Here is a 16,975-nt window from a genome sequence, read left to right on the forward strand (position 1 = left end):
AGCACCATTTTGAAATCAGAGATAAAATTTACCCAGAGATCAAGTCTGATACAGATGGTTTAAGGCAAAAATAAAGGGTTAGGGAAAACCCTCAGTGTTTCCAGATTTTTTTAGCATCTCAGAATTTTGTCAGTTTCTTTTTTAGTCTCCACCATGTAAAGCTTTCAGTTGGATATCTCTTTCCTTTTCTTCTTTGCCTTCCGCTTCTCATCTTTTCTCAGCTGTTTGTAAGGCCTCCTCAGACACCCAATTTGTCTTCTTGCATTTCTTTTTCTTGGCAGTGGTTTTGGTCACTGCCTCCTGTATATTACTAACCTCAGCCCATAGTTCTTCAGGTATTCTGTCTACCAGATCTAGCCCCTTGAATCTATTCATCACCTCCACTACATAATCATAAGAGATTTGATTTAGATCATACCTGAATGGCTTACTGGTTTTCCTACTTTCTTCAATTTGAGTCTGAATTTTGCAATAAGGAGTTCATGATCTGAGCCACAGTCAGCTCCAGGTCTTGTTTTTGCTGATGGTATAGAGTTTCTCCATCTTTGGCTGTAAAGAGTATAACCAATCTGATTTCAGTACCGACCATCTGGTGATGTCCATGGGTAGAGTCATCTCTTGTGTTGTTGGAAGAGGGTGTTTGCTATGACCAGTGTGTTCTCTTGCAAAAACTGTTAGCTGTTGTCTTGCTTCATTCTGTACTCTAAGGCCAAATTTGCCTGTTATTCCAGGTATCTCTTGATTTCCTACTTTGGCATTCCAGTTTCCTATGATGAAAAGGACATCTTTTTCTTGGTGTTAGTTCTAGGAGGCCTTGTAGGTCTTCACAGAATCGTTCAACTTCAGCTTCTTCAGCATTACTGGTCAGGGCATAGACTTGGATTACTGTGATATTGAATGTCTTGCTTTGGAAATGAACTGAGATCATTCTGTCATTTTTGAGATTGCACCCAAGTATTGCATTCAGACTCATTTGTTAAGCCAGACATCCTGGAGTGTGAAGTCAAATGGACCTTAAGGAACCATTACTATTAACAAAGCTAGTGGAGGTGGTGGAATTCCAGCTGAACTATTTCAAATCCAAAAAGATGATGCTGTTTAAGTGTGGCACTCATTATGCCAGCAAATTTTGAAAACTCAGCAGTGACCATAGGACTGGAAAAGGTCAGTTTTCATTCTAATCCCAAAGAAAGGCAATACCAAAGAATGTTCAAATTACATTATATACAATTGCACTCATTTTACATGCCAGCAAAATTATGCTCAAAGTCCTCTAAGCTAGGCTTCAGCAGTAAGTGAACCAAGAACTTCCAGATGTAAAAGCTAGATTTAAAAAGGCAGAGGAACCAGAGATCAAATTGCCAGAATACACCAGATCACTGAAAAAGAAAGGGAATTCCAAATAAACATCTGCTTCACTGACTATTTGAAAGCCCTTGGCTGTGTAGATCACAACAAACTGTGGAACAGTTTTAATGAGATGGGAATACCAGACCACATCACCTGCCTCATGAGAAAACTGTATGTAGGACAAGAAACAACAGTTAGAACTAGACATGGAACAAAGGACTTGTTCAAAATTGGGAAAGAAGACATCAAGGTTGTATATTGTCACCCTGCTTATATAACTTATATGCAGAGTACATCAAGTGAAATGCCAGGCTGGATGAATCACAAGCTGGAATCAAGATTGCCAAGAGAAATATCAACAACCTCAGATATGCAGATGATACCACTTTAATGGCAGAAACTGAAGAGGAACTAAAGAACCTCTTGGTGAAGGTGAAAGAAGAGAGTGAAAAAGCAGGTTTAAAACTCAACATTCAAAAAAACAAAGATCATGGCATCTGGTCCCATCACTTCATGGCAAATAGATGGGGAAAATGTGGAAACAGCATCAGATTTCATTTTCTTGGGCTCCAAAATTGATGCAGATGGTGACCACAGCCATGAAATTAAAAGACACTTGCACCTTGAAAGGAAAGTTATGACAAATCTAGACAGTATATTAAAAAGCAGGGACCTCACTTTGCCAACAAAGGTCTGTATAGTCAAAGCTATGGTTTTTCCAGTAGTCATGTATGGATGTGAGAGTTGGACCATAAAGAAAGCTGAGCACCAAAGAATTGGTGCTTTCAAACTGTGTTGCTGGAGAAGACTCTTGAGAGTCCCTTGAACTGCAAGATCAAATCGGTCAATCTTAAAGGAAATCAATCCTGAATATTTATTGGAAGGGCTGGTGCTGACGCTGAAACTCCAATACTTTGGCCCCCTGATGTGAAGAGCTGACTCATTGGAAAAGACCTTGGTGCTGGGAAAGACTGAGGGCGGGGGGAGAAGGGGGTGACAGAAGATGAGATGATTGGATAGCATCTCTGACTTACTGGACCTGAATTTGAGCAAACTCCAGGAGATAGTGAAGGACAGGGAAGCCTGGTATGCTGCAGTTCACGGGGTCACAAAGAGTCGGACATGACTTAGCGACTGAACAACAGCAACAACATGTAAAGCTTACTAGTCTGTCAGTAAATCCTGGTGCACATTTGGACCAAAATAAATACGCATATGATTCATCCTGGGATTAATCCGTATAAGAATCAATGTCACATAAAAGTGGGCATATGTCTACTGAACTGACTACATATTTATCCCTCAATGTCTAAAAAAGCAAAATGTTAAGCAAAATTAAAGTGCACAACACGTATTAATATATCCAGGGTTGTTTGAAATGCTCTAGAGCAGCGGTTTTCAAATTGTCTGACGCAGAGGCTCCTTTAATGAAATGTCTACCTTGTCTACATTGAATACATATTCATAGTGCACATGATTAATGGGCAGCTTATGCTACACAGGATTCATCACAAAAGTTTGACCATTCCCAAAATACTTCTTACCTACTCACAAGGTGATCCCACTGATCATACACTTGGATGATCTGGCAATGGAAAACTGCTTTAAAAAACTCTCTAGGTACTTAGTCAATGCACTTATCTCATTGCTGTGACAAATGGATCACAGACTAGCAGCCAAGAAAGGAAAGCCATGCTCTGCCCCAGATTAACCGATCATTTTGTTGGGAAGGTTAACAATTAAGGAAGGGAAGTCATTATCCTAAGACAGCACATAAGAAAGCATGAGCAAGTCCCCATGTCAAGGGAAGGAGAATGCTTTCCTAGGGAGGCAAAGGAGGTTGGGAAGGATACAGTTAGGAAAGAGTCCATGGCTTTTATTGGCCACATCCTGGCCAGGAAAGGTCTTTCTCTTATTGGCCTCTGCAGGGTGTGAGAGCTCCCCCTTCTGGCCTCCTCAGTTCAGTTCAGGTCATTTCAGTCGCTCAGTCTGGTCGGACTCTTTGGGACCCCATGGACTGCCGCATGACAGACTTCTCTGTCCATCACCAACCCCTAACTGTATTTAATTGAAGCTTCCTTTCATTAATTTTTGCATTACTGACTGAAGATGTCATGAATGAAAGATAAATGATAAAATATGATTATATTTGCTGACATGTCATAGCTATATATATGTTTATTACTGTGCTGAGCCCTGTATTTTCATTTTATTGTCTTTTATTATGTAGCATGCATGCAATTTTATTCCATTACGTCTTGGTATAAGAAATTCCACTTTAAAAGAAAATCTCCAAATCAATTTAAAACTGTTCCTGTGATGCTGTGACTTATAACAATATATATATATATATATATATATATATATATATATATATATATATATATATCTTTTATTTATTTACTTTTTCTGGCACAGAGCTCCTAAAAACCCTTGGAATTCGCCAATTGATTAGGGACATAAAAGCATCTTTAGGAGGTGACTTTTGGACGCCGCCTAGGGATTGGGGCTGTTTGCCAGGAAAACCAACCCTGTAACTGGAGGATTAGAATGACTCAGCCCTTCCCTCACCTCCAGAGAACGGAAAGAAGCAGAAGGTGAATCACTTGCTGGTGGCCAACTATCTAATCAACCCTGTCTATGTAATTAAAATCTCATAACTGAAGGAATAGATTCAAAGACTGTCCAGGTTGGTGGGCACATGGGGGTGCTGGGAGCGTGGCAGAGTTTTGAGAGATCATGGAAGCCCCCGACTCTTTCCCCACACTTTGCCCTATGCATCTCCTCCTTCTGGATGTTCCTAAGTTATATTAATGTATGTGTCTGTGTGTGCTCAGTTACCCAGTTGTGTCTGCCTCTTTGTGACCCATGGACTGTATCCCACCAGGCTGCTCTGTCCATGGGATTCTCCAGGCAAGAATACTGGAATGGGGAGCCATTCCCTTCTCCAGGGGATCTTCCCCACCCAGAGATGGAACCTAGGTCTCTTGTATTGCAGGCAGATTCTTTACTGTTTTAAACAGGCAGATTCCCTGTTTAAGCCACCAGGGAAGCCCCAATCCTAAAGGAAACCAACCCTGAATATTCATTGGAAGGACTGATGCTGAAGCTGAAACTCCATCCTTTGGCCACCTGATGCAAAGAGTTGACTCATTGGAAAAGACCCTGATGCTGCGAAAGATTGAAGGCAGGAGGAGAAGAAGGCAACAGAGGATGAGATGGTTGGATTCATCAACTCAACAGACATGAGTCTGAGCAAACTGAGAGAGATAGTGAAGGACAGGGAAGCTGGCATGCTGCAGTCCATGGGGTTGCAAAGAGTCAGACACGACTTAGTGACTGAACAATAACCAGGTACCTTGTATAAGTAGAATCAAACACTATTTGTTTGCACTTGTGAATGCACTTTTGACTGGTGTGTAAAGTCCAAGGAGGTCATTCTTAAAACCTCTAATCTATGGTCAGTGGGTCAGAAGCATCTGGGTGCCCCCTGATTATCATCCAGAGTACCGGGGATGGGTTGTCTAATAGGTCTGCTATCTCCTGATAAAATTGAGCTGAATTGTGAGACACCCAGCTAGGATCTGACAATGGCTTGGAGGTGTGGGAAAACTATGCTCCCCAACTTTGGAATGAGTACCAGAACACTCAATTTTGTTCTCTATTCCTACTCACTCAGCTGATGGAATGTTCTCTCTTGATTGTTTAATGGGAACTTTTTCTCTCCTTCAGACCATGCTGAGCACCAGGCCAGAACATTTTAGAGATGAGTCCACTGGCCTGGGTCACCTTGATATGCTTAGTTTCTGAGTTCATGGAGTTTCTTGAAGGCGAGTGGCTCTGTATCAAGTGTGGGCATAAGTAAGCACCTAGCAGTTTTTTCTATTTAAAATTGTATTTAAAATTCCCCAAGCTACTTGGGGAAACCAGGCACTGGTCTCACTATTCATGAACTGAAATGTCCTAGTTAACCGCCTCCTATGTTCATGGTTGTTGTTGTTCAGTCACTGAGTTGTGTCCAACTCTTTGCAACCCCATGGATTGTAACACACCAGGCTTCCCTGTCCTTTACTATCTCCTGGAGCTTGCTAAAACTCATGTCCATTGAGTAGATGATGCCATCCAACCATCTCATCCTCTGTTGCCCCCTTCTCCTCCTGTCTTCAATCTTTCCCAGTATCAGGGTCTTTTCCAACAAGTTGGCTCTTTGTATCAGGTGACCAAAGTATTGAAGCTTTGGCTTCAGCATCAGTCCTTCCAGAATATTCAGAGTTGATTTCCTTTAGGATTTACTGGTTTGACCTCCTTGCTGTCCAACAGACTCACAAGAGTCTTCTCCATCTCCACAGTTTGAATGCATCAAGCCTTCTGCACTCAGCCTTCCTTATGGTTCAACTCTCACATCCATACATGACTACTGGAAAAACCATAGATTTGATTATAGAGATCTTTGTTGGTAAAGTGATGTCTCTGCTTTTTAACATGCTGTCTAGGTTTGTCACTGATTTTCTTCCAAGGAGCAAGCGTCTTTTGATTTCATGGCTGCAGTCACCAACCACAGTGATTTTGGAGCCCAAGAAAGTAAGTCTGTGACTGTTCCCATGTTTCCTCATCTATTTGCCATGAAGTGATGGGACCAAATGCCAAGATCTTCATTTTTTGAATGCTGCATTTTAAGCTAACTTTTTCACTCTCCTCTTTCAGCTTCACCAAGAAATGCTGCCAAAATCTCTCATTTCTAAGCTGGTCTATTGATGCCTTCTGAGACAATGAGATTCCAGGCTTGGGATGTTTCAGATTCTTGAAAATTTTTATCTTCTTTTTATGATCCAAAATCTTGAGGCTAGAAATTCATGGCTCAAAACACAATGTCTGTATAGCTTCTTGGGATGTGAAAAGACTCTCTTTTATTCTTTTTAGAGCTCTAGGTCCATGAATACAAAAACTTGTTAATGTCTCAATTATTGACTATCCTGGCACATTTCATTGTCACAACAACCCTATGAGGTAATATTATAATGCTCATTAAGGAGGAGGAAGTTGAGGCTTAGTGATATTTTTGAAATACATCCAAAATGACATTGTTAGTGGCTTTTTCTCAGTTGTTCGGTCTTCTCCAACTCTTTGAGACCCCATGGACTGTAGCTTTCCAGGTTTCTCTGTCCATGGGATTCTCCAGGCGAGAATACTGAAATGGGTAGCCATTTCCTCCTGCAGGGGATCTTTTTGACCCTGGTATCGAACCCACATCTCCTGTGGCTCCTGCGTTGGCAGGTGGAGTCTTTACCACTGAGCCACCTGGGAAGCAATTACTTATTAGTGGGGAGTCTGCCTAATTTCATGGTTATAGCACTCTACGTCTACCCAACTATCTGGTCATTAAAATTTGATTTGATAGCCAACTGCAGATCTTTGCAAATTTAAAGTTAAACTTCTGTGCAAGTTCAAAAAAGGGGTCTTTTGAATGTTTTGGAGAACTGAAAGAGCAGAAATTTTGAAGATGTTGGTTTAGCAATACACAGCATGAGGACAGAAACCATCACTGAGGATGGGTCATTGATTACTTAGAGGGACAGAAGGAAGAGAAGTTGAAAGGAGACAAAGATGAAGTTAGGTTTCAGTATCTGTTCTCCCTACACTCCTGAGTGTCTCATTAAAATATTTAAGTTCTCTTTATATAATCATCACATAAATTACTACACGGAGTGGTTAAAATCTAAAAATTCTGTGGTCATGGTCCCAAAGTGAAAGTGAAAGTTGCTCAGTCGTGTCTGACTCTTTGTGACCCCATGGACTATACAGTCTTGAAATTCTCCAGACCAGTATACTGGACTGGGTAGACTTTTCCTTCTCTAGAGGATCTTCCAAACTCAGGGATTGAACCCAGGTCTCCCACATTGCAGGCAGATTCTCTACCAGCTGAGCCACAAGGGAAGCCCAAGAATACTGGAGTGGGTAGCCTATCCTTTCTCCAGGGGATCTTCCTGACCCAGGAATTAAACCAGGGACTTCTGCATTGCAGGTGGATTCTTTACCAACTGAGCCATGAGGGAAGCCCTATGGTCTCAAAGCAATTTACTTATAATTATCATTGAATCTGAACATTAAATCTTTCTGATGACCTTTAAATTCAATTTGTCAATGGAATAAATCCTTTGAAACTATCATTAACATTGTATTAAGTTTATAGAATACATTTTTGATGAGTTGGCAGGATTATATTATTAAGATTGTCTAGGTTGGAATGTGATATGTTTGTCTGTCTTTTCAATCTTTCTTTTATGACCTCTGATAAAGTTTAAAAAATTTTCTTTATATCAAGCTTGGTCATTTCTCATAAAGTTAATTTCTATATATCTTATATTAATTGTTACTAATATAAATGGTTTTTTTTCATTATTTTATTGCACTGATTATTGCTAATATATAAGAAAGGTATTATTTTAGTGTATTTATCCTATATTAGACCAATCTTAATAGATCTTAGGGGTTTCAACAGTGTTAATTATTTTGGGAGATATTCTAGATGGAGAAATCATTTAATTGGCAAATAATAATTACTGTCCAAGAATAATACCTTTTCCCCACTTTGTTTAGTGTATTGGCAGGAAACACAGACAATGTTGAAATGTAGTGATAGTTGAAAAACTTTCAAACTTTTATAGCAAGTGGTATGAGTCTGATGAAACTAAATTCTAAATCATCTAATACTTGAAATCATTGTTTTAGAGTAGAATCATTGAATAAAGGGCTGTAGTTGTGTTTGTTCAATGAACTATAATTCTGAGGGAGATCTCGTCTTTAAAAGAAAACTCATCATAAATGGGAAATAACTGAATTCCAACAAGACACTAATGCCTGCATGAGGCAAGGTCTTGGTACCTGAAAGATTTCATATATGACATATGGTTGAGTGGTTCTTTTCCAGAGCATTTTTTACTCACTCAAACACAGCTCTAAGACTTGCGAAAATGTCTCCTTTGGGTGAAGGGCACGTGGGGAAGTTTATACCAAATACTAGCCTATATCGAAAGCAGCCGTGAATCAACATACTGTTTGATGGTACAGGGATTTGGAAATTTATTCCTATTGGATGCTTATTTCAAGCAAGGGTGTATGACTGTTCACTTTTACTCTTTGCCATGGGCTCAAATAAAATGACATCATTAAAAACCATCTGAAAATAATTAGGATTGTGTCACTACTTGGATTCTGAGTGGGAACAAATAGGCACCTTGGCAGAGAAAGTAATCAGAGGCAATGCTAGGGAAACATTGAGCACTGGAATAGACAAAGATCTTCCGATATGGCCTGCAGTTGAGGCATGTGCCCAAGGGAGGATGCTGGAGAAGTGAACCCAGTGGGGATTACAGACTCTGGCCAGGAAATAAAACAGGTGTCCAAAATTAAAAAAAAGAAAAAGCTGGCTGTTAGGTTGCAACAGGGATCAAATCCCACAACACGCAAAAGGAAAGTGTCATAACCACCAAGACCAAAGTTCCAAAGCTAATGTAAAATGGATAATTGGAACAATTTTGCCTGATGTTTTTTCTTTATTTTGCCAAGCACATGTTTTAGTGATAATCTTAAAAAGTTACAAATACCTCAGAATTAGCACTCAGGGCTTCTTATCTGATTGATTCTTTATGTTAGTCACTCAGTCATGTCCAACTCTTTGTGACCCCATGGATTGTAGCCTGCCAGGCTCCTCTGTCCATGGGATTCTCCAGGCTAGAATACTGGAATGGGTTGCCATTTCCTTCCCCAGGGGATCTTCCAAACCCAGGGATCGAACCCAGGTCTCCCACATTGCAGGCAGATTCTCTTACCATCTGAGCCACCAGGCACCTTGGTCCTTAATAAAATCTTTTCCTTGCTTTTAGATATAAACTCCTGAATAAGAGAGTAGTGATTAAGAGCAGAGCTCTGGCTATGAGTCTCAGTTCAGTTCAGTTCAGTTCAGTCGCTCAGTCGTGTCCGACTCTTTGTGACCTCATGGACTGCAGCACGCCAGACCTCCCTGTCCATCACGAACTCCCGGAGTTTACTCACACTCATGTCCACTGAGTCGGTGATTCCATCCAACCATCTCATCCTCTGCCATCCCCTTCTCACTATGAGTTTACACTGACACAACCCCTTATTTCTTTCCAAATTTTCTCTGAAAAGATGCACTTTGTAGAAAAATAGGCATGAGAAAATTAAGATAAAGGGGGTGGATAATTCAAGATAAGAACAATAACAACAAAAATGGAATAAGTACACATAGTAGATATTAAAGAAATAATGAATGCACGGAATTGAACAATCCTGCCTTGCTTTGCCCTAAACAGATACTCTCAAGTACTCGGATATTGGCTATGAAATCTACCTTCTCTGATCTGTAGGATCAAAAATGCACCTCAGTGGTAAAGAATCTACCTGCGATGTAGTTTGATCCCTGGGTTGGGAAGATCCCCTGGAGAAGGGCATGGCAACCCACCCTAGTATTCTTGCCTAGAGGATCCCATAGACAGAGGAGCCTGGCAGGCTGCAGACCATAGGGTTGCACAGAGTTGGACACGACTGAAGCAACTAAGCAGCAAGCTTTTCCGATAAAAAGTCTGTAAAATATATAGTGTACTCTGTGGTCCATACAAATGTTTCCACCATTTGGGTCCTTGATAAGACATTTGTTGTTGTTGTTGCTTAGTCATTGAGTTGTGTCCAACTCTTCTGCTAGGCACCTCTGCCCATGGGATTTCCCAGGCAAGAACACTGGAGTGGGTTGCCATTTCATTCTCCAGGGGATCTTCCTGACAAGGGGATTGAACCCACATCTCCTGAATTGTCAGATGGATTCTTTATCACTGAGCCACCAGGGAAGCCTTGATAAGACATTTATTTGTTGTTATATAGTAACATTTCTCTGACTATATAACAAAAAAGTGATATTAATTGTATTTAAATAAAAGTATAGAAAATTTTCACTTATCCAGGATATGAAAGTTAATTGGCAAGACAATTTTTGAGGTTATTTGAAGATTAAGTATTTGGAATGAATACATGAAATAAAAATGGCATGATTTAGTCAATTTCTGATAGTTCACAAGGATTGTTATTCTTTATGATCCTTAATTTCAGTAATAAGCATTTATAATTACATTTAACTGTCACTTAAATTTTAAGCAACTAGAATCTTCAACACATAATTCTGAATTAATTTCCTGAGGGTCAAGAAATGTCCTTGAAAGAGACATATTCTTCAAGTGACTTTGCTGTATAGGAAGTATATTTCCTGGAAGGTATATGTCTCAGTGAACTTAATAGCACAGAGATGTTATTTATGATCAGAATGTTTGTAAGAAAAATATCATAATGATGGACTGTGGAGTTTCAACTCAGGAAGAGGAAAGTTGAAGACACACAGATGAATATGGATAGTGAAACATGTGTATGGTCCATGGGTCTTACATTTTGTTTAGAAGAATGAAATGGTAGAATTAAGTGATGAACTGGAATAACTGAATGTCATTATTGCTGAATGAGAAGCTCGAAGCTGAGGATTTCAAGATAATGTAAGAATGAGAAATGAGGAAGGCAAGTAGATAACTGTGAGGTTACTAATGGGAGGTGAAACACAAGATCCCTAGAGGAAAGGAGCTGAAAAGGCAGAGAGTAAACTGTTGGGGAATCATTTTTGTAGAAGCTGTAGCCAAATGAAATGATGGAAGAGGAGTGAAAATAAAGGCAGTGATGCAGGTGTGATAATCATCATCAGAGAATGAAGGCTGTGGTTGGGATGTTGGTAGATGATTACTGAAGAATGCCTGCTGCTGCTGCTGCTAAGTCGCTTCAGTCGTATCTGACTCTGTGAGACCCCATAGACGGCAGCCCACCAGGTTCCGCTGTCCCTGGGATTCTCCAGACAAGAACACTGGAGTGGGCTGCTGTTTCCTTCTCCAATGCGTGAAAGTGAAAAGTGAAAGGGAAGTCACTCAGTCGTATCCAACTCTGTTGAGTGGCAAAATCATATTCATATGGTGTGAACGTCCCAGAAAGTGCAAAGTCTGAAATAAGAAGTGAAGTGATTTTAGCTTCTCTGCCACAACACCCCCATCCTACCTAAGTGTCTACATACAGCCACTTCACTGTTGTACAGCAGAAACTTACACAAGGTAGAAAAGCAATGATCCTCCAATTTAAAATAATCAATTAAAAATAAGCGAGATGATTTGGAAGCATCAGTGAAGAGCCTGGAGGATACTGCATCTCCAGGGCTTGAACGATGCAAACAGTTATGGAACAGTATCCCAAGGAGAAAGCAACAGGAATCAGTATTACAGGCAGGAAAGTGAAGGAGATGTTCAGAGAAATTAAAGGTCATAAGGGTTTGTTGATGACAGAGTGCTCAGATGGCACAATTCAAGGGACAAATAAGGGCGGTTGGAAAGACAGATCCGGCTCACAGGAGTACAGAGGTCCAGGGGACAATGGGGGGCCTGGGAAATTCAGGCTTCTTGGACTGATGGGATGCAGGTAGGTTGAACGCAGAGACCTTGCGGGAAGGCAGGTAGGAGCCAGGGCTGTAATGACTACAGGCTCCTGTTGTGTGCAGGGCGGCCTGGGGAGATGGGTGCAAAGCTCTGCAGAGGGCTGATCTCCGGGAACATGAGACCGTCGGGGTCTCTTGCTTCCTATAGAAGAGTGGCTCACAGACCCTGATTCGCCAGCCTCACCTGGAGAAAGCAGCTTTGAAACGGCCTCTCCTCTCCGTGTGTTTTCAGAACACCAAAGTGACAAAGGTTGAGAAATTTGAACTTCTGGAAAGCCAGAGCTTCACTCTCTCCAGATCTCCATACATGGCGCCGTCCGCCAGGTCTCTCCCTCCGGGGCACACAGGCGCTACCTCCTCCCAGAATCCTTTGCGTTTTCTTTCTCTCAGAGATCCTCTCCCTGAGGAAACATGGGCCTCTTCTGTCCAGTTTATTTAGATCTTAATCTCTTTCAGACAGAGGCTGTGTTTGTTTTGTCTGTTGTAGAGACTGCTGAGGTAAATCTTTTTCTTTTTTTTTTTTTTTTTGCTCAAAGCTAGCAAGAATTAGTGAGAGAAAGTGTTTAAAAAAAAAAAAATGAGAGAGAGAGGCAAGTTAGCCAGGAAGATAATCACTGGGTGGGGAATTCCTTCCTTTGTCTGGGAGAAGTAAAGAAATGGTGATGGAAGGGAAATGACAGAGCCTAAGGAGTGGCCTTGAAACAGTCAGTAACCTTGCTGAAGTTGCTTACGTGCTGCTAATCACACATCACTCAGTCCTAGGGCGCATGGCCAAGTGGCATAGCTGGGTGACCTTTCTTCCTTATGTTTCAGGAGAGGAAAATCTTATATTATCATGTGTGCCTGAAAAGGCCACGCCGCTGAACTCAGAACATAACTCTGGAACTCTCTGTCCTTGAGTTTCCCATGCTACTCCTCAAAGGACCCATCCACATTTGTTCATGTTCTCAAAGATCTGCTATTTGTAAGGACCCTAACCTGACTAATAATGCGAGTATTTTCTAAACCATTCTGCCATTATATGAACTTTAAAATGATAACCCGTTTTCAATTGGTGTAACGGAAAGAAAGCTGGTCATTGGACCAAATCTCTCCTTATTCTGGTCCCAGTCCTGCTACAAATTGGAGATCACTTACAGAAAGACATTTTGCCTTGCTAGCCTCAATCTTCTCCTCTGTAAAATGAGAGGATTGACCTCTTGCCAGTTCTAACATCCTGTGAACCACAAAATAGAATTCCAAGAGGAGAGAGCACGTTGTATATCTTCTTGCTTAGCCAGGAAAGTTGTACCCTACTGGTCATCAAGGAAATGGAAATCTCAAAGCAGCGTCATTTTTAACTTTTGCTCGTTAAGATAACAAAAGTAAAAGAAACAAGTGTCTGGTGCTACTGTGATTGCAGAAAAACACCCTCTCAAGTGCCGCTGATGAGAGGTGAAGTGGCATATTAGATCAGAAAGTGATCTAACAACAGTATCAAGAAATTTAAAAGCATATAAATCCAACAAGTCAATGTCTGAAATACTCATGTTTTCTATAATAAATATCTATTAATTAATTATAAGGAAAGAAAAAGAACTTGGAGGAAGGAAGGAAGAAGGAAGAAAGGAAGAAAACAGGAAGGAAGAAGAGGAAGAAGGAGAAGGATGTTGTTTTTTATTTACTGAGATAAGAATGTTATTAGTTCCTTCTTTCTCTCTTTTCAGAGAGAATCAAAAGTTCAATTTTTGGCATGTTAAGTTTGAGATGGATATTAGACACAAAAGTAGATTAACTAAATATGTTTTCAGATATAAATTAGATATGCTCCATTCTTCTATTCTAGTATCTCTTTTGCTTCATGGCATGGCTTATGACTTGGTTGAGGTGGGAGTTTGGTTTTGGATTATGTATTAATAGTAGAATTTAAATATGATAGGATGACCTAGGTCCTATGGGATTCAGTCTTCAATTGATAGTTGGTAACTTTCGGGTAAAAATCAGCATCCTTTAAGGTTGACTTATATTGGTACAAATAAAATTTTTAATAACACATGCTTCTCTTTGTTTGAGAAAGTCTAGATTTCTTTAGGCTACTTCTAAAGGAAGGAAGAAGCACTTCCACTTCCAAGGTTCCTTTAGGGAAGGATGAGGGAATCAATGACTGTATGTCAAAAGAGTGCTTGTTCTGTATTCAGAGGAGACACCGCAGACACTCACAGGATACTGCAGAGTTAAGCGTAAAAGGTGTCCACTAACATTTACCTCATTGAAGAAGTGTGTTCATTCCACCATGGGAAGGAGCAGGGAAAACACATCTAATGGCCATCCTGAAGCATTTTCCTGAAAATATGTCTCCTTTGTTTCAAGTAAATCCAAAGTAAGACATCTTTTATAAAATAAGAAAAAGAACCTTTTAAATCACCACTTTAATAAGAAATAACACCTGGCAGGTTAAGTCACCAGGAAGAGAGAAAAAAAATGACGGCTTTATTTTGTAGTCTTAGCTCATCTTTGACATTTCCTTTCAGAAAACCAAATGGCCACACCCACTTTTATGCCATTCAGTGGAAGCAGCTGCAAGAAAGATGGTGCGGGAAACAGATGAACTCTGACAAGATCAGAGGATTTCTGAGAAATTGAGCACCTTGTTTTCTAATGTGGAGTGTTTCCATGAATAGGATGGTTATATTCTATTTTAGGCAAAAACAGTTGGTCTTCTATGAGGAATTTTAAAAACCAAATTTTACAATACATTTTAAAGAGTTTTTTTTTCTTGAATTGTTATTAGAAATGCAATTGTTAGAAATTGTAATTTCTCACAAGGCATGTAATTGTTAGAAATATTTAAATAACATAGTGCTGCTTCTCTAGAGACTATCAAGCCATAGTTAAACATTTACATAGTAAAATAAGACTCAGGTTCCTGCTTTTGTCAGATTTTTTTTTTAGTTGTGAGTGAAAGAAATTTAACTCCAAGTGTCGAAATCATGGGAGATTTGCTGGCTCAGAGAACACCAGGGCTAAGGTAGCTGTCAGCCAAAGTCGAGGCCAGGTGCTCACAAGATGACGTCTGAAACCTGTCTCTCACCATCTCCCGCCCCTGCTTTCTCTGTCTTGGCCTCATTCTCAAGCAACTCTTTCCTTCATGGGAAAAGGTGACTCTCAGCAGCTGCAAGCTTCTGTTCCATCAGCTAAGGGACTTCGGAGGAGCACAGAGTGCCCCTTGGCCCAGAGTGCCAGCACCCGACCCGGGACTCACTCTGATTGGCCTGGCTTGGGTGGAAGGCTCCACCCTGAGCCAATCGCTCAGGTCTGGTGTGGAACTTTGATTGGATGGGCTCTGGTCACCTGCCCACAGTTTGGAAGTGTAGGAGGAAGGGGAGGATCCTTTCTACCTGAATCCTAGGAACAGAGTTGTGTATTAGTTTCCTAGCTCTGCTATGACAAACTACCACAGGAGGGGGTGTCTTAAGTAACAGGAAGTTATTTCCCCACAGTCTGGAGACAGGAAGTCCAAGATCAAGATCTTGGTCGGTTTAGAGGCCTCTCTGGTTTGCAAATGGTTGTCTTCTCACTGTGTCTTCATGTGACCTTTTTTTTTCTGTGCATAAATCTCTCTTTTCTTCCTCTTTTTGTAAGGACACAAGTTCTACTGGAAGAAGTTAGGGTCTCAAACTTCTACCCATGTCCTTATATCTAAAGTGACTCTCTTGTAGACAGCATATAATTAGATGATTGTGTTTTTTTTTAATCCATTCTGCCAATCTATGTATTTTGATTGGAGAGTTTAATCCATTTACATTTAAATTAATTGTGATAGGAAAAGACTTACTATTGCCATTTTGTCTCGTAGCTTTTTTGTCTCTCATTTTCTCTTACTGCCTTATCTTGTGTTCAGTAGATTTTTATAGTGACACTTTTGATTTGCTTTTCATTTTTGTGTGTGTACATTCTACAGATATTCTTTTTGTGTATTATGAAATTATATACAATATTCTCACGCTATAACAATATATTTTAGACTGCTGCCAATTTAATTTCAGTTGTATAAAACCTCTATGCCTTTACTGTTCTGTACTTGCCGTGGTGTTATTGATGTCATGATCACATCTTTATATACTGTTCACACACTAACATAGAGTTATAATAATTTTATGATTTTGCCTTTAAATCTTATAGAAGAATAAAAGTGGGGTTATGAACCAAAATCAAAATAATACTGGCTTTTGTATTTGTCCACATGTTTACCATATTTTCATATGAGCTTTCAGTTAGCATTTGATGTCCTTTGATTTAAACTTGAAGGACTCTCTTAAATACTTCTCATAGGGCAGGTCTAGTAGTAATGAACTACCTTAGCTTTTGACTTATCTGGGATGTCTTAATTTCTCTCTTCTTTTTGAAAGAGAGTTTTGCCAGATACAGAGCTTTCAGGTGACATTGTTGTTTCTCTTTTAGCTCTTTAAATATATCTTTCCACTGCCTTCTGGCCTGTAAGATTCTGTTGAGAAATACTCTGGCGATGTTTTTGAGGAGCCTTTGTATTGATATATGACCATTTGCTTTTCTCTTGCTGCTTTTAAGATTCCATCTTTGTCTTTGGCATTCAACAGTTCATTTATAAGTTATCTCAGAGTGACTGTCTTTGGGTTCCTCTTCTTTGGGGTTTGTTGAGCTTTCTTTTATTTGTATATCCATGTATTTCCTCAAATTTGGGAAGTTGTTGGCCACTCTTTCTTCAAATACATTCTTGCTCTTCTCTGCCTGGGACTTCTCCCCTTTATCACTCCTTCTCATCATGTAATCTGTATATTCATCTCTTTGATAGAGTCCCAGCTGACTCATTTGAAAAGACCCTGATGTTGGGAAGGATTGAAGGCAGGAGGAGAAGGGGACGACAGAGGATAAGATGGTTAGATGGCATCACTGACTCAATGGGCGTGAGTTTGGGTAAACTCTGGGAGTTGGTGATGGACAGGGAGGCCTGGTGTGCTGCGGTTCATGGGGTCGCAAAGAATCGGACATGACTGAGTGACTGAACTGAACTGAACTGAACATGAATCCTTTAGGTTCTCTTCATTTTTCTTCACTATTTTTCCTTTTTGTTCC

The sequence above is a fragment of the Muntiacus reevesi genome, chromosome 14 (genome assembly GCF_963930625.1).
Source record: "Muntiacus reevesi chromosome 14, mMunRee1.1, whole genome shotgun sequence".
Classification (NCBI taxonomy): Eukaryota; Metazoa; Chordata; class Mammalia; order Artiodactyla; family Cervidae; genus Muntiacus; species Muntiacus reevesi.